Below are 26,748 nucleotides of genomic sequence, written 5' to 3'. Positions count from 1 at the left end.
CTAGTCAGCAGTATTATTAAACATTAAACCACTTTTATCCCCTCAATGTCTCACGATACTCCATAAACCAAAATCAAGGTGCATATAAGTAAAAGCTGAATACGTATATAAGGAAATTGCCACCAGACTCTCCTCTCCTGGTCAACTTGAGATCAAAGGAGTGACACTAGGACGGTGTGAGTCCTACCTATCTGACAGATCCTATTAAGTGGTCTGGCAGGGTTCCCGTTCTCCTCTGCCTCTCTCAGCTGGTGTCCTGCAGGGCTCAGTATTGGGTCCTCTGCTCTTTATCTACACCTCCTCCCTCGGCCCTGCCATTGCCTGCCATGGATTCAACTACCACTGCTACGCTGATGATACCCAGCCCTTCCACCTGGAGCATCAGACATTTCCGTGCATATCGCTTTCTGCCTGTCCGACATCTTTGCACGGATGTCTGATCACCACCTCCAACTCAATCTCTCCAAAACAGAGATCCTGCACCTCCCAGCTGGCCTACTTTCTGTCATGATCTCTCAATCAAACTGGACCACTCACTCATTTTGCCTACCTCCTCAGCTAAGAGTCTGGGAGTGATGATTCGCTCAAGTCTATCTTTCTCTCAGCACATCAAAGCCACAACTTGGAACTGCAGATACATCTTGCATAACATCCACAGGATCCATCCTTATCTCACAACAGACTTTGCGCAAATACTTGTCCAGGCCATAGTGACATCCCGTCTGGATTGCTGCAACTCTCTCCTGTCTGGCCTTCCCGCTACTGTCATCAAACCTCTACAGCTGATACCAAACGCTGCCGCCCAAGTGGTTTGACTTGCCGGAGCATTCCCACGTATCTCCTCTACTTGTTTCTCTGCACTGGCTTCCTATAGCTGCTCGCATAAAATTTGAGATCTACTGTATACTGCATTGGAGAAAAGCATCTGCTAAATGAATAAATGTAATTATAAAAGCAACTCAAAATTACCTATGTAAAATAGTAGCACATCAATGTAGCCCAAAGTATTATATATGTATGTATTCAGTGACAGGCATAACAATTTCTGGTGTTCATGTCTCCCTCTAGCGGACACTCATTTGTGAGGGCATGGAATTGTAAGTGAACATAATATACTGTACTTGTAATTACTATACTTTTAGTTTTTGTGAACAAACATTTCAAAGACTTGAACAATTACAAAAATTTAAAAAAAATTAGAAAATACATTAATGAGAGCATCCTTACAATTTGTCCATAAACAATGTAATTTGAGCCATTCTTCAGGCTTTATTAGTTTTCTTCTTTCCAAAATGATTGCTAAGTCAGTAATGAATACATTATAGTTAGGCTTAGATTTAATGCACCTTGCCTTAAGACGTTGTCCAAATCCTTATTAGGTCTTGTAAGTTTGTGAAAGTGACTCCTTGCCATTGTAATTTTTATATTTTAGCAACTACATATGCACCCCCCAAAAAAAAAAAAAAAGTTTACCTACAGCTAAAATCCTAAACTTCCCTTTTCTAAACCCAAAAACTGCAGATAAAGAATTATACCAACATCCTTCGAATGTTATGAAAACTTTGTCCAGTCCTCCTTTTTGCACATATCAGAAATTAGATGTTGAAACTGCACTTTAGAAAATACTGTACATCCCCCATTACATTCACATCTTTATCACTGATTTAAATACTGTTAGCCAATCAACTGAATATGAATCCTGGCAACAAACCTGAAAGATGCAATAAGCATACTTATTATCCTCCAAAAATATATAAATATTTTTCTTTTTACGCACAGGCAATGGTCTAAACACCAAAGATGCAAACACTGAATGCAGCCAACACTATCATACTACATTACACTGAACCAGAGCCTTGCTACTATCAGTTTATATTCACTGTAAAATACAACTTTAATGTAGTTCAGCTGTCAAGCACATAATTAGGGTTCACGACTAAGAAGGTGTCTTCTTCCGTAATAGGATCCTTTCCATCCTGATGGGTTTTCTCCAGGCCAGTCTTACTCAGCTCAATGATAATGTGGTCCTAAAAGGGAGTAAAGAGTTGAAGGTGAAATATTTCTAACAGACAATGATAAAAGTTGATTTGGGGGAGAAATATTTATTAGACATGTACAGTATAAAATCAAGATTGCTATCATAAATACGGACTTGATCAGTCAGTTGTTGAGCCCCCAGGGAATACCCCAGGATTTCACCATGGGCAAGGAGAAAGAAAGAAAGACATACTGATGAACCGGAGTCCATTGAAGAGACACTTACAAAGTGGATTAATCTGTGAATGACTTTTTCTATTAGGGTTTTCTTGGCAATAAGTTCATCCTCTGACTCGATTTCACTTTCAATCTCATTCAGGTACCAGTTGATCAATTTGCTCTTCTTCATGGAAGACTCTTCATTGACTGCAGTGAGACAGCACTTTGACTACAGCAATCTGAGCATCCATCTCTCTCACACATCACTAGGCAAATTTCACTATATAAAACATTTCATGTCATATATAATAATGCAAAAACAAACAAGCATTAAAACTAAAGGAGCTATTAAACCACCACCCCTATATAGAAATTCATTATTTGCATGTAACACTCGTGTATTTTTCCCCACTGTGGACAGATGAGAGGTGCAATGGAAAAACGCTGTAATCATGGATTCCGAGTAATAAGGACATGTGCACAGCAATACTCACGTTCCTCCATCTTCTGCAAGTGCAGTACCAGCAGATTGGAGATGCGTTTATATTCAGAGAAAAATCTTCATGCTAGGTTTGGCTGGAGCCCCTATATTTAATGCCTCCCCATGTTTACTACCAACAGCCTGGCTCAGCTCCTCATCTGTCACACTGATCTGACCTGATCAGGGCAAGAACACACCTTAGTCTTGTCCAAGTCAAACCACCCATCTTCATTATTAATGCATATTTAGCTGATGCCTGGTCTTGTTCACGAGTGAGGGAAAAATGGAGCGGCAGGTCGACAGACGGATCGGTGCGGCGTCCGCAGTAATGCGGTCATTGTACCGGTCTGTTGTGGTGAAGAGGGAGCTGAGTCGTAAGGCGAAGCTCTCAATTTACCGGTCGATCTACGTTCCTACCCTCACCTATGGTCATGAACTCTGGATCATGACCGAAAGAATGAGATCGCGGATACAAGCGGCAGAAATGAGTTTCCTCCGCAGGGTGGCTGGGCGCACCCTTAGGGATAGGGTGAGGAGCTCGGTCACCCGGGAGGAGCTCGGAGTAGAGCCGCTGCTCCTCCGCATCGAGAGGAGCCAGTTGAGGTGGCTCGGGCATCTGTTCCGGATGCCTCCTGGACGCCTCCCTGGGGAGGTGTTCCGGGCTTGTCCCACTGGGAGGAGGCCTCGGGGCAGACCCAGGACACGTTGGAGAGACTATGTCTCCCGGCTGGCCTGGGAACGCCTTGGGGTTCCCCCAGAGGAACTGGAGGAGGTGTGCGGGGAGAGGGAAGTCTGGAGGACTCTGCTCGGACTGCTGCCCCCGCGACCCGGCCCCGGATAAGCGGAGGAAGATGGATGGATGGATGGATAGCTGATGCCTTTGTCCAAGGCAACTTACAATACTGGATGCCCCGGCACTAAGCTATCATTGCCATTACAGTTGTTATTCATTTAGCTGATGCTTTTCTCCAAAGTGACAGTTAAATACACTCACTGGGTAATTTTTCCTGAATCAATTTAGGATAAATACCCTGCTAAAGGGCACTATGAGAACTGGGTTCAAACCCGGTCACTTTCAGTGCAAGGTGGTGTTTTAACCACTGTGCTACCTGCTGCTCACTCACAAGCACTCATCTCACAACAGGGTTCCATGAAGTCATCCTGTTGTGAGGTGATCAAATGTCACATAAAATTAATCAAAACATGAAAAAAGTTAATTGATGGAAAACACCAACATGGTGATATATTTGTTTAAATTGTAATATATATATGCATGACAATATAACCATATCTCACACACACACACACACACACACACACACACACACACAGGAGTGCCCCTCTAATCACCCTTAATCCATTCCTGAGAATGGGGGAAAATTAGTCTGTTCTCAGCCCATCCTGAAAACCCAAACTAACTGACAAATGTCTGTAAAAACGATAAACACTTCACATAATAATGAAGTACAACTATACACTATACAATGTTTAAGTTGCCCAGAAAAATTGTAACAACCTTCCCGCACCATTCTATAGGTGGCATTACAGAAACATCTGTTTCCCGAGCAATTTCGGACCATGCACCTCATCACTTTACAGCAGCACTCGTGTAGACTCCCTGGATACTGAGCCACATTCAGACCCATGTCCAAATCCAAAACCGAGCAGTTGTGAGATACTAGCCTACTAGATACTATTGTGTGGAATTCAAGATTAACTTACATCTTTATAGATACATATTTCTTGTGTGACAACCTCATGTTCTCACATCACATTGAATGTAATTGCAAATTACAATATATTAAACACATCACCGATGCAGAGCAACATGAATACATGAAACACAATTGCTTGAGACTAGAACTGACCGTTTGGGTCTTCATCATCCTGCTCTTGATCAAAGTTAATATCAGGGGAGTCAACACAAATGATGGATTTGTTTAACAGTCTGAAAGCCTCCTTCACATGTTTGGGTTTCACCTGAAACAGAAAAATATATTTTTTCTAAGCTCAAAACGCAAAGGCACTATTCACTTCCTTACTCACTACTGATGACCACTTGCCCTAATGCAAGGCTGCAGTGGTCCAGGATTCATCCCATAAATGTAGGGTGTGAGTCCATTGAAGGGCAATCACACACAAAGCACAATTTAGAGTACTATTCCACACTCCACAGGACACAAACAAGTGGAACCACCTTCCACAACCCGGTGATCGCAGTGCCATTGAAAGAAATGTGATCGACCCCCACAGTCACCTCACCTCCTCAGAGCAGTACATGCGGGCCATGGCCTCGGACAGCCGTAGCATGCTCTCCAGCTGCCGCACGGTGATCCGCCAGGACAACTTGGTGGCTCCACTGATTTCCCTCTGCCGCAAGCGCTTGTACTGGTCCACCACAAACTCCTGAGCCTCCCTGGTGATCTGGGCCCGCAAGTTTCATGCAGGACAGAGAGGGGGAGCCAGAGCACCAGTGAGTCTACTAACTTAAGTTGCAAATCCCACTGGGGATACAGACCTCCACTCCCCAGGCAAATTGGAACGGCCGGAAGCAGCATTAAATACGGAATAATAGTTTTAAAATACAAACATATAAAAATGCTCATTTTCAACATTTTACACACACATACTAAAGTTACAGGATAGTGTGATTTTTAACTATTACATGTTTACATATATCATATATATTTTTAAGACTGAATGGTTGCCATTTAAAACTCAGTCCAACTTTAATTTTGTTAACCTACAAAAATAACAAAAAAACATGGCACATTCATAGAACATGGTTTATTGTAAACTGTTGTAGAAGACACTGCTACAACAAGCATGTAAAAAGCAATGGCATTTTATTGGCATTTAGTGGTATTGACTAGTTTCCACAAGTGCACTGAATTCTACTGTTCTGTACCATGTTGACATCATGAGCTCTACTAGTGTTATAGTGCAATGTCTTTATACTTTTGTGTCCTTGTCCCATATCTAAGAAGAGGTAAAGGCGGTGCACTCCCTGTCTTGCACCCATAAATAAAGTGGTGGCTGACACGTTCTTTGAGGGAGGGCGTGATAGCTAATGGTGTTTGTCTTCCATTTATAGTTTGGATTTGCACTGTCAGTTTTTGCTTTGATGGTAGGGTGTGACTAGGATTGCATTCTCGTTTTACTGTTTGGACATTTTAAAGGCAACAGATAATTTAAAGACACAAATGACACGGTACATGAGTCTTAATGATGCGTTTGAAACTCAGGATGTCATGCATTACCTGTATGTCCTTTGATTTTATCAACTACGTATATGGTAGCATTGAACAGGACTGGACAATATATTTAATAATGCATACACATAAATTGTATTTCTCTAGGGAAATTAATTGCTTTTGTGCAGCAGAAAAAATTTGTATTAATGAAATTACCTTAAGTCCCGTTGATTCAGTCAGGAAACATCACAAGACAAATTCTGATGGAAATGGGAAAAATTTAGTTCTCAACTTGCTGTTAGTAATGACTCACTGATTTGAGTTTGGTGCTTTGTACAATTACATCCTTTGTTAAAGTCATTTAAAGCTAAAGCAAAGCATTAAAGTATAAGGGCATTCAGATAATTTTTAATGCTAATTTAGGATGTCCTTGCTATGCTTCTGTATGACTTTTGTATTCTAATTCTTGCTGAAAACTTCAGTTGAAAATTGTAAAAGTGAAACTGAAAGACCTACCAAACTAATTGTGCTCACTCCACATACCATGAGTCCTGGACAGCAATAGGTAATGACAATAAGTGTTTTTACAAGCATGTTCCTTATAATAACCTAACGATACCATTAATAATGGCATTTGTAGTTGGTGATTTTTTTTCCGGTAACCTATCTAGGTCCAAAAACATATAAATTTTCCTCATAAGTAATAATGTGAGTAACACCTTTGGTATCTGGACTCCTGCCTTATGGATAGATTTTCAGTAATGAAGTAGGTTTGGATACCAGGGAAAGGGTAAATGAAAAACTGCACTAAAAGGTTAATGAAAGTATGGATGTGAACATTGACTGGTGTTTCTCTGCATCATGTTCTGGGCAGAAGATAGCAGGGCAACATGTGACCAGTTCAAGAGGAAGAACCCACTGACCTTTGGCTGGAATTGCCGAGCAAACAGGATATATCTTTGGATCTCATCCGGGCTGTAGACCCTCTCCACAGACTGAACATTCTTGGCATGCAGGTCAACAATGCGTCGGGCAATGGCATAATCCGTGACCTGACAATGACATTTGAACCTGAAGTTACCAGCTCATCTGAAGTGAGTTTCATTACAGTGGAAATTGCTGAAGTATTTGTACCATACTGCTGTGGACATTATTAAAACACCTTTGGATTAAAAGTGACCTATGAAATGAAGTACTGCAATATCCCCTAATTGTGTGCACAGCTCAAGGAGCACACCAAGTTTCCTCTAGAACACTGAGCGCTTTCAGTGTATTAAATTCCATGAAGAACCCGTCCTTTGAATTAATTTACATAAAATTATATAACTGCACCAGTGCAATGTCAAGACAGGGCAACCTGACCATGTCAAAATGTGACTGAAGACAATGTCTTGGAAGGCAAATTTATATTCAGGGTCAAAGTTGCATGAGTCAAAGTTCTTATGCATACTCATGTTAGCAGGTTCAGTCTCAAGGACCCCCTCTCCCCACCCCCAGACTTCAGAGGACATTGCTTTCAAGACACCATATAACTTGAAGTTGTATTGAAATTTATCTGACCTCATTGCAATCATCCACCAGTACAAAAAATAGATCAAATCTGGACATGATGGGAGCAGACATGTTCACATTCTGCTTCAAGGACTTTGATCGGTTGTATCTTCCGTCAACAGGGTTGGCAGCTGCCAGGATTGATGTGCGGGCATTCAAAGAGGCCTATGACAAAACAGTGAAGTCATCTGTCCACCATCCAGCATTAACACCTAGTTCTGCAGCACACTTTACAGTACCATGTTGTGAAAAGACTCAAAATAATAGAGATTCACCAGTTTGCTTATCTAGAACTACTTCTCCTAGCAGATAGTCAATGAGTACATTTGCCCTGGATGTGTCAGCCTGAAGGACAAACTGAAAAATCCAGGAGGACTAATGGTGTTGTGAACATAGATTCACGAGGTATATTTTGTTTTCTCTGCACATTCAGTTGGATCACCTTCACTCCAGCCTTGGCAATGGAGATTGTCTGCTGCTCCATGGCTTCATGGATGGCAACCTGATCTTTCAGGTCCATCTTGTCAAACTCATCAATGCAGCAGACACCCTGAGAGGAAGTAGTAAGATTTGAGCCACCCAAGCTAAACAAACAAAGTCACTCGGGAACAAGGCAGAATTGAGGCGGTGATCACATTGTCAGCCAGCATGAGGGCACCAGCCTCAATGACAAACTCATGTGACTCCTCATCCTTGACCACAGCAGCTGTCAGTCCAGCAGCACTGCTGGCCTTCCCGCTGGTGTAGACAGCCCGTGGCGCAAATTCCTCCACATGTCTGAAAGAACAGCACAAGGACACTTCCTATAGAAAGCCTTTAAGAGCTACAGCCACTTGAACATCTAGTGATCATTCCTTTATGAGACCACTGACCAGTTATACTATGTTTTCATACTCAGTAGGAAGTAAACACGGAGCACTAACACAGTTTGTAATTGACGTAAACCATATCAACTCTGACCTAGATAATGAAAATCCTAAAACAGGTCAAATGAGTTACTGCTACATTTTGGGTTGCAGAACCGGTATTTATTCATGTCAGTGACATTTGTCAAAGTGACTTGAAGTAGGATTGTATACTAAGCCATATACAGTTCTATTATTACTATTTTATACAGCATGGGCATTTTACTAGAGCAATTTAGGGTAAGTATTTTGCTCAGGGGTACACTAAGTAAGTGTTTTCATTGAAGCCCAGGTCTATCTGATTCCAAAAAAAAAAAAAAGATCTAAACACTAATACCACCTTCTGACCTGAACTTGAAGTTGCCAAATTTTTCTGCTTTCTAACTGTGGTAAAATTGGACTATTTATAGCAGGGTTGGCTGAAAGACTGTCTCATTGCTGGTACGAACAGTCTGAACCCAGCAGTTCCTAACCATGGCCCCTGGGTCTTGACTGAACAATTCTTTTAACATTCAAACCACAAAGTCCAGAACCCAAGCTGCTGGTAGTGTAAATGATAATCAAAAGTTCTAATGCATGTAATTTATGAGTAATGCAAGTTAAAATTGAGATAAGCAAATCAGATACTGGGTGAGTGAACACTAATTTCAGGGAAAAATATTAATGTACATGTAATTCATAACATGTTCACCTTTCAACATTTGCACTTTTGGAATCACAGCATTCACTTAACAGCTCAATTAATGGTAATAAAGTGATCCTGTATTCAGATTGAGAATTTTGGGAAAAATAGACAAAATTAATATTTGGTATTCTTTGCCTAGCTTTTGCTAACTATACTTGAAAATATCCATTCCTTTCCATGGCTGAACTAGAAATGAGACTCAAATTTCTTGCTGAAGTTGCTAACAGGCAGTACTCTGAGAACTTCTAGTTCTGGAATAATTAGTGGTAAAACAAAGTGTTCCCCACAGCACAAAAGTCCTGGAGATATATCTGCAATAATAGCTGCCAGATAAGGTTAGAGCTATAGCCTTTGGCCCAAAAGGTCACACGTTTAAATCGCACATTTGACTGTAGTACATTTGAGCATGGTATTACTCTAATTTGTTTTAGTAAAATTACCCAGCTATATAAATGGGTAAATAACTGTAGATGGCTTAATATACTTTTGTTTTTGAGAAAAGGGTGAGCTAAATGAATATCATTCAATCAGTACCTGGTAGTACACAGCCAGTTGTGTCATCTTGTGAAAATAAGATGAATGTTAAGAACTTCAAAATCAGCAGGATTCACCCTTGTCTCACAACAAACTACGCAACTCCCAGTTCAGATAATGGTGATATCCTGCCTTGACTACTGCAGTTCTCTGTCTTGCCTTCCAGCCTCTACCATCAAACCTCTCCAGATGATACAGAATGCTGCTGCATGAGTTCCGTTTGACCTACTGAAGCATTCCCATGTATCCCTCCTCATGCCTCTCCATTGGCTTCCTACAGTTGGCCGTATCAAATTAAAGACACCGGTTACAGCTTCAAAAACCATCAATGGATTTGCTGTCCGATATCTACAAGGTCTGATCACTCACTACACTCCAACTAAACTGCTCTGCACTCCATCTCTGTCCACTTGGTGATCCCATGCACAAGAGGTCCAAAATCAAAAGCACAAAGGTTTTCAGTTCGGGATGTGATGTAGCAGAATGACCTCCTCTGCTCATTCAGAATTGCTGAATCTCTCAATATTTAAGTAGGGTTTCAAAACTCACCTAAGTGTTTGATGAATATGTATGTACAAATTGTGTTTAATTTTTTTTTTTTTTTTTTAAAAAAGGACTATATACAGCTTTTCTTGTGATGTATACTGGTGTACACAGTATTATGTCCATACATATAAATGGCCTCTCCCATGAATTCTCATAATGCAAATGAGAATATTTCAGAGATGACTGTGTCAAAATTTTCCCCACAACCATCATCTGAAATGATGATTATCAGATGCAGAGCAGAAGTTTCTAGTAGTATATCCTTGTGAGATCATTATCATACTTAAGAAACTGGCTTTTAGCTGTGCTAGGGTCACCAACAATGCACACGTTGATATCCCCTCGCAGAGATGTGCCCTCCATGGTGGTCTTTGCAACCCCGCCAAAAAGCATTAGCAAGATTCCTCTTTTTATCTCATCATTCCCTTGAGTTAAAAAAAAAAAAAAGGGGGGGGGGGGGGGGGGGGGGAGTAAGCTATATAGGTGCCAAGACACATAAGCTTACATTGAGTATCTAGAATAGTGACGGTAATTTACCATGAATGGTTGGAAAGAGACTAGTGCAAAGGTTGTGGTAGAGGTTCTTGTCCTGGCTCATTTCAAACACTTTCTCCCATTCCTGGGCAGTCATCTGGTTTTTCACACTCTCGGCCATCTGGTCTTCCTGACAGAGTTCTTTCCCACCAAACTGAAGAAAAATCATTCATTCCTCCAGTAATAAATTTTACTCACACCTCCAAAATTCTATTAATTTTTAATGGCGCGCTCTTCTCATGTAGTGACACTGTTGTATCGTGATATTTTAACTGCAGCAATTCAGGGTCATACTGTATGGCACAGTACAGGTCCACAGTCCTTTATCTGAAACCCTTGGGACCAGATGCGTTTCTGAATTTTTCTAGCCTCAGAAAGGTAATATGGTGCATATACTGTCTAATATATCACAACCAGGATCTGGAGCAGCACATTGCAGGCGAGCATTAAAATTTCTGCTCTGAAACATACGAATATTCACACAAGTTAATCCTTTACAGAGCCACTCCTGCAATGTAACGTCCATCATCCATCCATCCATTTTCTTTCCCACTTGCCCTAGTAGGGTTGTGGTGGTAACAGGCAGAGCAGAGAGGCCCAGCTGTCCCTGTCCCTCGCAACTTCCTCCAGCTCAGCCTGGGGGATCCCCAGCCGTTCCCCAGCCAACTGCAAGATATAATCCCTCCAGCAGGTCCTGGGACAACCTCAGGGCCTTGTCCTAGTTCTGCTGTGCCTGGTATACCTCCAAAGGGAGGTGCCCAGGGTGCATCTTTATCAGATACCCAAACCACCTCAACTGACTCCTCTCAGTGTGGAGGAGTAGCTGCTCTACTATGAGTTCCTCCCGGATGTCCAAACTCCTCACCCTATCACGGAGAATATGTCCCAACATTCTGCGGAGAAAAATTTCAGCCACTTGTATCCGCGATCTTATTCTTTCAGTCATTACCCAAAGTTCATGACCATAGGTGAGGGTAGGGACGTAGATCGACCAGTAAATTGAGAGATTTGCCTTATGACTCAGCTCCCCCTTCATCACTACAGTCCAGTACTGACTGCATTTCTGCTGTTCTCAGTCTGCAGCGGACCTCACGCTCCCTTCTCCCCTCACTCATAAACAACACCCCAAGATACTTAAACGCCTCCACCTGGGGCAAATTCTCTTCCCTTACCTGGAGGAGGCATGCCATCCTTTTCCGTGAGAGAACCATGGACTCAGACTTTGAGGTGTTGATCCTCATCAAAACTGCTTCACACTTGGCTGCAAACTGTTCCAGTGCATGTTGGAGGCAACCATGTGACGGTGCCAAAAGGACATTGTCATCCGCAAAAAGCAGAGACATCACCTTCTGACTTCCACATAGAATGCCTTCCTGACCTCAACTGTGCCTTGATATCCTGTCCATGAAAACCACAAACAGGAGTTGAGACAAGGAAAAACCTTAGCGGAGTCCAACACCCACATTGAATGGGCTTGACTTAATGCTGAGTATGCAGACACATCTCTCGCTCTGTGTGCACAGGGACCGAATGGCATGCAGTAGTGGCCCCGGCACCTCATACTCCCTAAGCACATTCCCCAGAATTTCTCGGGGAACTGTTGTGGGCCTTCTCCAAGTCCATAAAACACATGTAGACTGGACTAGCGAACTCCCACGCCCCCTCAATTATCTGTGAGAAGGTAAAAAGCTGGTCCTCTGATCTACAGCTAGAACGGAATTCACATTGTTCCTCTTCAACCTGAGGTTCAAATATCGGCCAGAGCCTCCTTTCCAGCACCCTGGCATAGGCTTTCCCAGGGAGGCCGAGAAGCGCGATACCCCGATAGTTAGCGTACACTGTCCGGTTCTCTTTCTTAAGGATAGGGACCACCACCTCAGTTTGCCAATGCAAAGGCACTGTCCCCAAGGTCCATGCAACATTGCAGAAGCGTGTCAGCCATGACAGCCCTACAACATCCAGGGCCTTTAGCAGTTCCGGGCAAATCTCATCCACCCCCGGTGCTTTGCCATCGTGGAGCTTACCAGCTACCTCAATGACTTCCACCAGGGAAATAGACTCGGATAGCCCGGAAGCCTCTGGCCCCGATTCCTGTAAGGGAGGCATATCTCTCACGTTTAAGAGTTCCTCAAAGTGCTCCTTCCACCTCCCGACAATGCCCTCATTAGAAGTCAGTCAGTTTCTCCACCTCTGCTGAGCACAGTTTGAGCGAAGCTCCTCTGACCCTCCTGAGCTGCCGGATGGTTCTCCAGAATCTCTTTGAAGCTGACCGATAGTCATTTTCGATAGCCTCTCCAAACTCCTCCCATGCTCTGGATTTTGCTTCTGCAACCATAGCCGCACTGCTGCCTTATTTAGCCTGCTGGTACCTGTCTGCTGAGTCAGGAGTCCCCAGAACCAGCCAGACCCTAAAGGCCTCCTTCAGCTTGATGGCTTCCCTCACCACCAGTGTCCACCAGCGGGTTCTTAGGTTGCCATCATGATTGATACCAACAAGCTTTTGGCCACAGCTGTGCCCGGCTGCTTCCACAATGGAGGTTTTGAACAGGGTCCAGACTCCATGTCCCCTACCTCCTCCAGGACATGAAAGAAGCTCTCCCGGAGGTGTGAGTTGAAATCACTCCCGACCGGATTCCTCTGACAGTTGTTCCCAGCATACCCTCACTAAACGCTTGGGTCTACTGTCGGGGTACTCAACAGGTGGCCCGTGGGCCGCTTTTGGACCATCGGCATTAATTTTGTGGCCTGCGTCATGCTGAAGATTAATGTATTTTTATTATAATTTGCACTCAAAAGTAGCGCAAATATTAGGCAGTGTGACACTATGTTTGCGCCATTTAAATGCGGTTGGTACTCCTGACACTTTGCATTGTGTAAATTGTGTCAATTGTTAAATATTAAAATATAAAGTGAATATTAGCCTATATGTAATGGCGGTCAACATACCTGGTCATGAATTTAATCAAAAGTCGTGTGAAAACAGTAGTGGACCTTTAAGGCGATGGCTACGGAAACCGCAAAAGTTAAAATAACCTGATCAGCGACAAATGAAATCACCATGACTCCTCATCTGTCATAAACCTTGTGAAAATGTGTGTACGGACTGTACATTAATGATGGCGTCAAAGAAAAGGAAGATTGACGATGAAAACAGTTTTCAACCCTGCGTGGCAAATGGAAATTGCCTTTGTGGAGATAGGTGGCAAACCAGCGTCTCTCATTTGTCAGAAAACAATTGCTGTATTAAAGCGAACTAATCTGCAATGCCACCATGAGCAACTTCATCCCGATTTCACCATCTCCTATCCACACGGCAGCAATCTCAGGCATCAAAAGGTACAGACATTGCTAGCTGGGTTTCATGCCCAGCGATCCATGTTCCATGGCATTGTTAAAAGCGCTGACAGTATTACAGAGGCATCATTCAGAATCGCTTGGAATATTGCAAAAGCAAAGAGTCCCACTACAGAGGGAGAATTGCTCAAAAATAGATTTATGGACTGTGCAGAATTGCTGGGCTAGCCTTGTGAACTATATTTGCTCAAGAATGTTTTGAGTTTGAACACAGTTTAATACTCTGAATATGAATGCATTTTTGTTATGCATTAATATAGCAAAACAAACTAATTTTTTATTTTCATGTTCAGTATTATTTTAAATAGGACAAGGACAAAGACTTAGATAAGTAATAGACTGCATTTCTAAATCAGTAAAACTGCAAATACTGTCTTAAATAAAGTCTCATGACGCAAATTGTAATTTGTGGCCCTTTGCATTTTATGTGGTTTAAATGTAGCCTGCTTGGCCTCTGAAGTTGAGTTCCACTGGTATACTGGGTCTGTCCATCAGTTTTCCCTGCCATTTGATCCAACTCACCACCAGATAGTGATCAGTTGACAGCTCAGCACCTCTCTTCACACAAGTGTCTAGAACATGTGGCCTTAAGTTAGGTGAAACAACTACAAAGTCGATTACTGACCTTCGGGAGCCTCTCACCCTGTGCAACTCCTGAGTAGGAGAGGGACCACCCCCTATCGAGGAGTTTGGTTCCAGAGCCAACACTGAGCGGAAGTGAGCCCAACTATATCTAATTGGCATTTTTCCAACCCCCGACACCAGTTCTGGCTCCTTCCCCCTGAGTGAGGTTACATTCCACGTGCCAAGAGCCTGTTTCTGTTGCCAGGGGCCGCGATGCCACACGCTACCCTGCCTGCTCCTGCCACCTGATACACATTGCACCCAACCCCCGATGTTTGATCTTGCAGGTGGTGGGCCCACATGGCCCCCCCATGTTGCCTTTTCGGGCTGAGCCCGGCTGGGCTACGTGGGCTGCCCGGCCACCAGGCACTCGCCTAGGAACACTACCCCCAGGCCTGGCTCCAAGGATAGGTCCCGGTAACCCTATTCCAGGCAGGGTAAACATTCTCTTGTTTACTTTTTCCATGGCGGTTTTTGGATGTAATGTAATGTAACAAATGTTTATATGTACCTTAGAAAAAAAAAACTGGAAGGTGATTAGGAATTGGCAATATTCAGGTAAAGTTTTATGCACCTACTTGTGTGATCAACGTCGATGCATCTAGTGAACGAAACTAACTGTACTTAATCACACAACTGCAGCTATGTCTCTTTCTCCTAAGGCAATGCACAAATTGTATTTTCTATGAGATGTACGTCACTTTGGAGAAAAGCATCTGCTAAATGAGTAAATGTAACGGAAGTAGGATCAATAAAGAATAAATAGTATTATAGTTCATTTATATGTTAAATTGGTAAATAACAATGGAATAGACTGCAACTAGTCCTGTACTAATTTCTAAGGAAAAAGTTCAGTAAAACTTCACACATATTCAGAGTCACACGAAGTCAAATACCTGTAGATATACGTACAGTAAATGGTCATCACATCTGGTTACTGGAATATTTGTGTTGCCATCATCATCAGGTTTTGGTTTTAAAGGTTTGGCATCAAACTTACAAAAACACTGAAGAATCATGGATGTGTACTACAGAGTAGAAATTTAAATCAGCAACCTTCAGATTGCAAAACACCAGCCTTAATCACTATGCTATTGTCACGCCAATCACCACATCCCAGACATCTGGTATCAGTCAGCATGACCATGGATAAAAGGCACCAACCCACCACCTTCTAGTTATGGAATCTCAGACAACAGTCCCCTCAGCACTCTCCATTCTTGTCCTACAGTCCTTACCCACTTCTGATCCTTGCCCCCCTCCTCATCTCCCGTGAACTCTTGCTTTACTCCTGGACCACATGTTTGGATCTTTGTTTCAACAACATTCGCTCATTATTCCAACCATTCACCTTTCCCCGACCACGAAACCTGTCTTGTGCTCCAGTAACTAATAAATATTCTGCACTAGGGGTCCAGCCTCCTCTGTGTCATCTACGATCTGGCAGAATGGACCCAGCAGAGATCAAGCATCTCTGGAATGTCGTCTCCGCACAGGGAGTGCTCCTTGGATCACATGATCAGACCCGAGTCCATTCAGGAGATCCTGAGTGTTCTCTGACAGGAGTGCAGTCTGGAGTCTGGTGGAGCAGCCACAGACACACCAGCCAGCACGTTACTAGTTGCCGCAGCGATGGTTCCAGTTACAAATCCCTGACTCGCCACGCCTACAAGGTACAATGTCACCCCAGAAGAAGGCCAAGGATTTCTTTTAGTACAAGCTGTCTTTTCCCCCAACTTGCAGCACATGTATCAGACAGATGAAAGCCAGGTGACTTACCTCGTGTTACTGCTAATCAGACCGGCTTTGGACTAGGCCATGGAGGTTTGGAGGCAGCACACCTCCTATTGGCATGAGGACTTTTTTTTTTTTTTTTTGAAGCAATCTTCGATCACCTTGCATCCAAAAGACCATCGGCAACTGCTTGGTAACATTACAGCAAGGTAATTGGTCCATTTCTGCAGATGCTTTTCAATTTTGCACTCTTGTGGCAGAAACCCTGTGGAATGATGCTGCACAACTGGCGTGCTTTCAGCAGGGCTTGAATCCCTGCATTCAAGCTGAGCTCATATACTTTAGCCTATTAAATGAATAAATGTAACTGTATATCTGCTATGTAAGCCACTAGAGAACAACCCCTTTGAAAAGGAGAAAAAAAAATGCTTCTTCCACCAAGAGTGAGTCTCTTTCCGGTGGTTCATTCTCAGTCCTGACAGGTTCGCAATGGACTCCTCAAAGGTTCAGGCAGTACTTGACTGATTCCATCTGACCTCAGTAAAAGCACTACAGGAGTCTCTGGAGTTTGCTAATTTGTACCGTTGTTTCATTCTGGAATTCAGCACTATAGCTGCACCCCTCATGACCTTGCTTAAGGGAAAGTAACAAGGCTCAGATGGTTTCCAGAAGCCCTGGACACTTTCCAGGAACTCAAAAGGTTGTTCACAACTGCTCCAGTGCTCTGGCACCCTGATCAGCCACTGCTGTTCGTAGTGGAAGTAGATGCCTCGATTGTAGGGGTGAGCACTGTTCTCTCGCAGAGACAGGGAACCCCAGCAAAACGCCATCCTTTCGGGTATTATTCCCATAAGTTGTCACTCACTGTGTGTAACGACAGCATCAGGAATCGGGAGTTGTTAGCCATTAAATTAGCCCTGAGGAATGGAGGTATTAGCTGGAGTGAGCCACTTACCTGTTCTTGGTTCTTGTTGATCATAGGAATCTTGACTATCTACAGCCCACCAACTAAATCCTCAACAAGCACGCTGGGCATTGTTCTTCACCAGATTCCACTTCACTGTATCATAGAGACCAAGATCGAAGAATACCAAGGCTGACACCCAAGTCATGTTTCCTTGCTCCCATACAGCAACAGTTCTAATAGGATCTAAGGATAGCCCAGGAGGAGGACCTAGGGCCTGCAGACATCTATAATGGAAAGGAGTACGTCCCTGCAGGAATGTGGCCTCAGCTTCTCCATTGAGTGGATGACGACCCCTGCTGCTGGTCACCCGGGCTGTCGAAGGACCCTCTCTCTGACCTAAAAGTACTGGTGGCCCTCTGTCCAAAAATATGTCCAGGAGTTTGTGGAGGCATGTGAGGTACATGCCCAAGCTAAGATTCCAAACCAAAATCCAGCAGGCTTACTAGAGCATCTGTTCCTTTCCGGCCCGGGTCCCATGTGGCAGTTGATTTCCTAACTGATTTACCTGCTTCGGAGGGCGACACAGTCATCCTGATGGCAATCGACCGCTTCTCTGAGGCATGCCGCCTCATCCCGTCATGACTCCCAACCGCACTACTGAACAACTCTTCCACCACGTGTTTCATATGTATAATTCGCCAAAAGACATACCAGATCAAGGGCCACAGTTCATATTAAAGGTATGGAAAGTGTTCTGGCAGAAGCTGGAAGCGTCCATCAGCCTCACCTCAAGGTACCACCCCCAGGCTAATAGATAGGTGGAGCATGTGAACCAAAACTTTAGCCGCTTCCTCTACAACTATTGCAATCAGAACCAAAACCAGTGGATACAGTTCCTACCATGGGCTGAATACACCCACAATTCCCTTCCACATTCATCCACGGGTTTGTCTCCTAGGTGACCAACCTGGCACCTCAGATGTACCTGCCTTCGACTCCTGGTTCCAGAACAGTGAAGAGGCCTGGCCGGAGCACCCAAGGCTATAAACAAGCCAACAAGCACCATTGTACCCTGTTGTTCAAACTGGGACAGAGTATGGCTGTCCATCTGGAATATTTAACTTAAAATCCCATCTAAGGAACTCAGTCCTTGTTACATCAGACCCTTGAAGATCAGACCTATCACCCGTTACATACAGGTTGGAACTGTCCCTGCATTTGTGTAGGTGTCCTACGTTCCATGTCTCGTTGCTAAAATCCTACAGGACCTCATTATTCCAGCCACCCCAAGAAAGCTTTTAACATTGTCATTATTAGACCCCTACTAAAGAAATCAGATCTGGATTGTAGTAACTCAAGTAATTATCAACCCATCACCAATCTATCATTTTTATCCAAAATTTTAGAAAAGATCATAGCTTCCCAAATTGTAAAATATCTTGATCATAATATATTCAAAAAATTCCAGTCTGATTTCTGCATTGGTAATAGCACTGAAACTGCACTCACACATGTTCTTAATGCTATCCTTATCTCTTCTAATGCTGGTCAGCTCTCCGTTACGTTACGAAACTTGAGTGCTGCATTTGATACTGTAGACCATAGTATCCTACTGAGTAAACTCGAAAACCTGGTTGGACTAAGGGGTACTGCCCTGAAGTGGTTTGATTCATATCTAGCTAACTGAACAATTTGTTTTAATATCGGATGACTGCACCCCCTCCAGCTCAACTATGGTCCATTACTGTTATCACTGTATATGTCGCAATAGGGTGTCATTCACAAACAACCCAAGTTTCCATTCATATGCTGATGACATAGAGCAATATGCTTAGTTTAAGCCTGATGACCCATCCCATGTGGTGTCTTAAGCTAACCGTTTTCCCAACATAAAACTATGGATAAGTAAAAATTTTGTATCTCCAAATGCCACAAAAACAGAAGTACTTGTGGTGGGTGGTGATACCAAAACTCACCCTTTGTGGTAAAGATTGGTGTGATTGTGTTATTAGCTTCAAGCGTAAAAATTGTGTCAAACATTTGGGTGTCCTGTTGGATGGAAAGCTGCCATTTGTATCTCATGTACGTGCTTTGTCTGAGGCATGCTTCCTTCAGTTAAACATAGGAATTGCCATAATTTAGCTATTTAGGCAGCATGCTGAGAAACTGGTCCATGCTTTTGTTTCAAGCAGGCTGGACTACTGTAATGCTTTGTTATCTTGCCCATACTAGACCGTATCCAGGCTACAGTTGGTACAACAAGTGGCTGCAAGAATTGTTACTAGAACTCAAAAGTGTGACCATGTAACACTGGTACTGAAACTGCTGAATTGGCTTCTGGTTGCATTTAGAGTTGATTATAAAATCCTACTTCTGACCTATAAGGCAGTACATGGCATTGCTCCTGCTTACATCTGTGATATTATTGATTCTTATATCCAGGATGAAATCTTCGTTCATTGGATGCAGATTACCTTGAAGTACCTGTGATCAGTAAGACCTCAGTAGGAGGTTGCACCTTTAGATATAGAGCACCTAAACTGTGGAATAATCTACCTGTTACTGTCAGCAATGCCCCATCTGTCTTAGTCTTCAAATCCAGGCAAAAGACTTACATGTTCACTTGGACATGTCACCACAAAATTTTATTCCACTTAGCTGTGTTTCTGTTGGGGGGTGCGGTGGCACAGCAGGTTTGGCTGGGTCCTGCTCTCTGGCAGGTCTGGGGTTCCTTGTGACAGACTGGTGTCCTGTCCTGGGTGTGTCCCCTCCCCCTCCAGCCTTATGCCCCGTGTTGCCGGGTTAGACTCCAGCCTGCCGCAAACCTGTTTGGGACAAGCGACTTCAGCCAATTGTCTCCATCTGTCTCTCCGTCTTTTGAGCGAGTTTGGCCAGGGCCTGCTGTGGGGTGGGTCTGGAGTTCCAGTCCTGCTTGGGGTGCCTTGCAGCAGAATGGCGTCCCATCTGGGGTGTGTCCCCTCCCCCTCCAGCCTTATGCTGCCAGGTTAGGCTGCGGCCGCGCTCAGAACGAGCAACTATAGACATTGTGTGTGTTTGCTTTTCCCCACCTCTGTACCAAAACAAATTAAACATTTCTGTAAGTTATAAATTACTAACAATTTCTTCTTGTTGAGCATTGCTCCCTACAATAAGACCTAAGGAGGCTGGCCAGCCAGCACCCTATGCGGACTGAGATCACAAGCAACCGCCATGATAGACAAAACATACCTTGCTGAACTGGGAAGTCAAGCTACCATACACCAACAATGCCATTACTTCTTGTAAACTGGCTTAGAAGTTTTAGTTAATCTAGAATGCCCAGGAGGGGTGGGCAGGCACTGGCACTTGGACCTGGACCTGTCGAGATTTTTTTCCCCTCCTCCCTTGACTTTCAGTTGGGAGTTTTGTTCCTTTTCTCTGTGGCCAGTAGGCAGACTTAAAGCTTTACAAAAGCATTTGTATTACCCTAGCCTGCAGTCAATTGTTCTGATGTATGTTTCTTTGCCTCATGCCTATGTTCAAGTGCTCTGACTACAAGCGTATCACTGCATGAGAAGAGCGCTCTGTAGATATAAATTGAACTGAAACATGGATGAACAAAATGCCAACTCATTCCATTGCAACTGGGCAGCTGCTCACCCAGGGGTTGGTGGGGGCCACATGGGATGCCAAGAAGACCAACCAGTAGGACAACTCTCTCACACCCAGTGCCTTTAGGCCCTGGATCCCATCAGCTTCAAAGCCCTCCTTGCCGGTGATTCTGCTGCTGGTCTCTGCCCGGGTTCCTGGGGATAAACAAGGGCATGTGCCTCAGTATCCTTGGCATCACACCACACAACATAAAGCCAATAAGGACACAGCACTTGCAAAACCAGAGTTAGCTGTAGCATCTAACACTGGTCAAGATCCTGGTTTTGCCAGTTGCTGTAGGATCACCAGGTTTCTCTGATGCCAATAAACTGTGGGGTGCAGTGATTGAGGTACAGCTTGAAATATAGCTATCTTATAGACTTTCTGCAAGAAGCTAATGTACTGAATAACTTGTATACATAAATACTGTGGCTGTAGCTTAATTCAGAACATCTTTTTTTACTTGAGCAGAAGAAATGGAAGCAAATATGAAATATTGCAAAATGATGAACAACCTTGGATAATAAAATACCTGAGTGCACTAAATATGTGAACATGAGAATTCAGGAAAGAACCATTTTGGGAAAATATATAAAAAATAAAAGCAAACACCTCAAGTGGAACAATAAATGGAGAAAGCTCACAGTGCTTGGCAAGTATAATTACCTGGATCAGATGACTATGGGCTCCTGAAATTAAAATGCTGCTCTGAACTGAATTTAAAATTTGGTTTCACAGATAGCCATCTTATACCAGTTAAAAAAAAAAAAAAACACTACTGCAAGTAGAAAGAGCAAAAACAAAGCAGCTGTAGCTCAGCAGTAATGTGCTTCAGAATGAATGAACACGCACAGATTTGTGCCACTTTATTCCTTACACTTCGGATGACATGCTTGTCTTTGCTCTCTTCCATATCCTCATGCTCTAAGTCACCCCAAAGAAGGTATGTCATGGACCCATCAGAGCTCTGCTGCAAGTGGTGCTTCTCAACTCTGTTACCTGCCAAAGCCAGGGCAGAAATATCTGGCACCACAATCAGCGTGCCTGTGAAGTCGCAGCGGTCTCCAGCCTGTGCCATCTCAACGGCCTCAGCCCTCAGGATAACTTCTATGCTTCGCGGAATGGACCCCTGGGGGAGCTCTGCCTGCGTTTCCTGGATCCTCACCTGGGAGGGGTGCATATACGGACACACTTTGGCTATAATTACTTCTACAAAGCGAGAATTAGTGTGATTCTGACACACATGCAGGGCTGAATGTTTTATTTACAGATGTTTCAGAATAAGCTGAGATTCCATTTATGAAGAGAAAGCAAAAAAAAAAAGGAGTTGTGTATGCAGTGTGTTTATATAATCCGTCCATCCATCGCCAACAACCACTTGTCCCGAGCGAGGTTGCGGTGAGCCAGAGCCTTGCTTGGCAACACGGGGAGCAGGGCCGGGGGGGGGGGGGGGAGATACACGCCCCCAATAGGCCAGTCCATCGCAAGGCACCCCAACCAGGGCTCGAACCCCAGACCTGCCACACCTCCCCAATTTATATAATCTGCATATGCAATAGGTGGGTGGTTATGATCAGCTAATTGGTTGGCCACTCACCTTTACCTTTTGCCATTTCAACTCTAATCTGTGTCACCTGATAAACAAACACTTTACACTGCCCTCCCCACTTCACCTGGACTAATGATTGCTTCTCAATCAATGCAGAAGTCTTTGAAAATAAGGCACATACAGGGATGGTGGTTAAGGATATACAATACAGCACATTCCTTAAATACATGTTAACAATGCTCATAAAATAGGCATCATGAACTATGATTTGAAACTTGCATGTATGGACACATTACCCTGACTATAGGCTGATAGCACTTGGTGTCATTTTCATTCAGCAAATCTGGAGGGGGTCAACTAAGAGCAAATTTAAATACAGGGAAATCAAGTTTGTATTAATTGTGAGGCATTTGCCATTTTTATTCTAAAAAAATTAAGCCTTTATAATGGTTACATGTGGCTATAGTTACATTTTCTGTATTCATTTAGTGGAAGTTTTGCGCCAGTGAAACTTATTAAATATCAAGTTACTTAATTGTTTAACCTAAGTACTCTATAAAAGGGTATCAAGCATTTCACCATCAAAGTGAAGGGATGCTGATTTGTGTTCCATAGGCCTCCTCCGCACTCCCCATACAAACAAGTCCACACTTAAAAATATCAGAGCCTAAACTTAGCTTGTTTAGGTTTATATGGGATGTCAGTGGTGGGTGGTTTATAAAGGTTTTGGTGCAGTTCCCCACCTTCTGGAAGTCAACGAAGCGGGATTTGTTGGTGTCAAGCATGAAGCGGCAGCGGTTGGCACACACAGGGTTCCTGCAGATGGCTGGCTGTGTATACTTGAACTGTTGCTCCACGTCTTTGATGACCGACTGGCAGTCCATGCACAGGAAGGTCCCGCTCACCAGCTCGGGGTGAACAGGGTGGGTTCGCACCACCTGGCCACTGATCCGCAGAAGGGTCCCGACACAGCCTGCTGACAGCTCTCTGATCCTCTCTCTCACTCACACACACACACACACACACACACACACACACACACACGGTACTGAGTGCTTCAGCAGTAACTGAAAAGTCACTGCTGCCAGTTCTTGGACTACAGGCACACACTGTACACTATATTCTGTTTCCCCCCCCGCATTAACAATAGACAGAGAAAAGTAAGTAGGAACAGCTAAATGCAAACATATTAACAACTAAATATCCAGTCATTCCTACTGACCTTTAGTTTAACCACATTCAAACAGAAACCATCTACTTCATACAGGGCCTGATATGTCAAATGTGACATTTTCCTTTTTTCTCACTTGTTCAAAACAGACATTCATAATGTAGATGGATTCATAAGGCTACATTTAAAGCAAATGTGTTACTTTTGTCTAGATGGAAAATGAGAGAAGGCAACATAGAACTCCTTGGAAGCTGGAACATTTCCATGGTCACGGGCAAAGTGGCGCACAGCTCTACACAAGTATGGATATATGCTGCAAACAAACAAACAAACAAACAAACAAACAAACAAACAAACAAACAAACAAACAAACAAACAAACAAACAAACAAACAAACAAACAAACAAACAAACAAACAAACAAACAAACAAACAAACAAACAACAGGAAAATGTCAGATAGGTAAAGAAGCATTTTATTTTGCTCCCTCAACTCCCTTATTTTTTAGATTGATTTATTTTACATTAACTGGTCCATTTATTCAAGGGGGATTACAGTGTTAATCAACTTTACTGTGTTACCCATTTATAAAGCAGGATATTGTTACTGTATCAATTCAGGGTGGTATGTGCCTTAATGAAGACTATTACACCAGGAGTGAGATTTGAACCAGGAACAGAAGCCTTAAAGACTATGCCACTGATAACCAATACATGTCAAAAGTTTTTATGGGGGTTTCTGCTAATTCACACAATTTTAGAAAAAATAAATTTAAAATAAATGTGATATCATGTTAGCTGTGTAACACCTAACCAGTCAAATACTTGCCATTTTTATGCTAAATAACAGAGCAAAAGGTTTATTTTTCTCCCAGTTCCTTGGCCTGAGAGTTTCTTTCCTCGGTGCAATGCATTCCCAACCGCCTTCAGGTTATTTAATCAGTCTGTCTTTTTAAATCATTGTGTTCACTGCAGATGCAGTGCCACTTTTAAAAGATCTTTATATGTAGAGAATATGTAAAACTGTTAAATTACTGATGATTTTGCATTTTACAATAACATTCATTCAGCTGGTAGTTTTTGCCAAAGCAACTAACAGAGTGAATCACAGCAATTTATAGAGCTGCATTTTTTTTTTCTTTTTAACCAGAAAAAAATGTAGCATAAATAGAACGCAAAACAATAGCACATTGCAAGAAGACACTGTTGGAATTCAAACTTGGGTACTGTACTTACCGGTAGAACTCCTTCTGGATGGTGGTGGCCAGCTGCTGGTTGTAATGCTCAATGTTCAAGTTCACCGTCAGGGTGGTCCTTTCGGGTCGAATTAATTCCTCGGCATGGGGCAGGTACAATCTCGCCATTCTGGTTCTGGAAGCTGAGTGTTTGTTCAGTTTATTTTTAGCAGGATAGGAGAGCATCATTGGCTAGGATGAGATTTACCGTCGCGGAGCGCACACTTACTCCTGCAGGAACTCGAGGAAAACGCTTCTGACATTTCTCGCACAGCAGCTCGTCCTTCAGCTGCACTCCCGCAGAAGAAGAAGAAGAAGAACCCTCGGCCGTGGGTTCCATAACAATTCGGAAGAGGAGGAGTGTAAAAAGAAGAGGACGTACTTCTGGTGTTGGCTTATATCATATCGCCTTTTTTTCTATATCGACTTTTCACCTGTGACCTCCCAGTTTCCAGGTGATCCGACGTGATCCTCCAGTCCACGTGTGCGCCCGTCTGCTGAGTGTTCAGAGTCAGTGCATCGATCATTTGTTCATCAGTCTGCTTCGGAGGGGAAATGTGGATTTCTATCTTCTGACTTTTTTTAGCCAAAATCTTGTTTTATTTTTTGTGGAAAACCCGCGAATACTGATTAATATTGTAACGGCCCTGAGGGGAATTATACCAGCGTCATGTAAATAGTTGGAATGTATGCGTGTGTTGTGCTAATTGGTTGTCATTCTGTTTATGTTCAGTGTTCGAGAGGGGAATTCTGGGGAGTTCCGGGGGTAACCCCTTAACCATGGGGCGCAGTACGGGGGCTGGAGAGACCCGGTGGGATTCTCGAGTATTCCGTACTATTGTACTGTTTGAAGCGTCTTTGTTAAGATTGATGGTGAAAGACATGCACGCGTTCAAAAAGAGCATGTTCCTTTTATCCTCATTCCTGAGCCGTTTTTTAGTAGCTCCATGAGGGGGCGGTACAATATTCATTTAGCTTTTGTTCATAGTAACTTATGAGCCTATAAAGAATCTGTGTATGATGGGTTTTTCATCGCGCCCCTACTAGTCCTTGGAAAGAACTGGATTGGAAGTTTCCTTTTTAGAGTTTACTGCATCAGGAAACACAAATGAGGACTTGGAGATTACACCATATCTTCATTTTTAATATCTTTATTCCACAACCAGATCTTTCCAGACTAGCACCACTGTGCTTTCAGATCATGGACCAGTATAAATGAAAACTGACTTACAAAGGATACCTCTTAAAACAAAACAACTAAAACCAAACTCTCCTGCATGAGATAATAAGCAATTCTGTAGGGAGGTTTAAGAAAACCTGTTCATCTATTGTGAAGATAATCAACAACCTACAATCTCAGCTACTACATTGTGGGGTGGAACAAAAGTTACCCTATTTTTATATACTTATAATTTCCAAAACTTCCTATCAGGAAAAGAAAAAGAAACTACAAGAGTTAGCATCTAGTGTCAAGAGCAAGAACATAAAACATCTTCAGTCCCGTAAAAGTGGAACCAAGTAACTGTCAATGAAGCGGGTAGAAGACTGAGGTACGTGTGTGGACCCAATCACAGGATCTTTATTGTTGATACACCAGAGAGTAGGCGAGAGTTGTGGTCGGGGACAGGCAGGGGTTGGTCGATGCACAAACATTGATCTCAGGGTGAATCCGGAGTCGTAGTTGAGGAGGCGATGCCTGAGCCTGGAGCCGTGGAGTTTGGGAGTGGGGAATGAGGGATGAAGGAGGATGGGTAGGTAGTCAATGGTTCACTTCTAAGCACAGGCAATACGAGATTCCACAATGAAGGGCTGCAGGTGCAGCTTCCTTATACCCTGCTGCTCTGATTTTGGGCAGGTGCAGATGTTTGGAGCGAGGTCATAGGCATGACAGTAACTAATGTAAAGGCAAAACACCATGTC

General features: G+C 43.2%; 1 pseudogene; it reads right to left on the bottom strand.

Moving 5' to 3' along the window:
* Positions 1–1,262: 1,262 nt before the first annotated feature.
* On the bottom strand, positions 1,263–25,168 carry LOC108919686 (maternal DNA replication licensing factor mcm6-like; annotated as a pseudogene).
* Between the last annotated feature and the right edge of the window lie 1,580 nt (positions 25,169–26,748).

This window comes from Scleropages formosus, chromosome 16 (assembly GCF_900964775.1).
Source record: "Scleropages formosus chromosome 16, fSclFor1.1, whole genome shotgun sequence".
In the NCBI taxonomy this organism is placed as follows: Eukaryota; Metazoa; Chordata; class Actinopteri; order Osteoglossiformes; family Osteoglossidae; genus Scleropages; species Scleropages formosus.
Note: the sequence above shows the minus strand (reverse complement) of the source record. Positions and strands in the feature narration are given on the sequence as shown.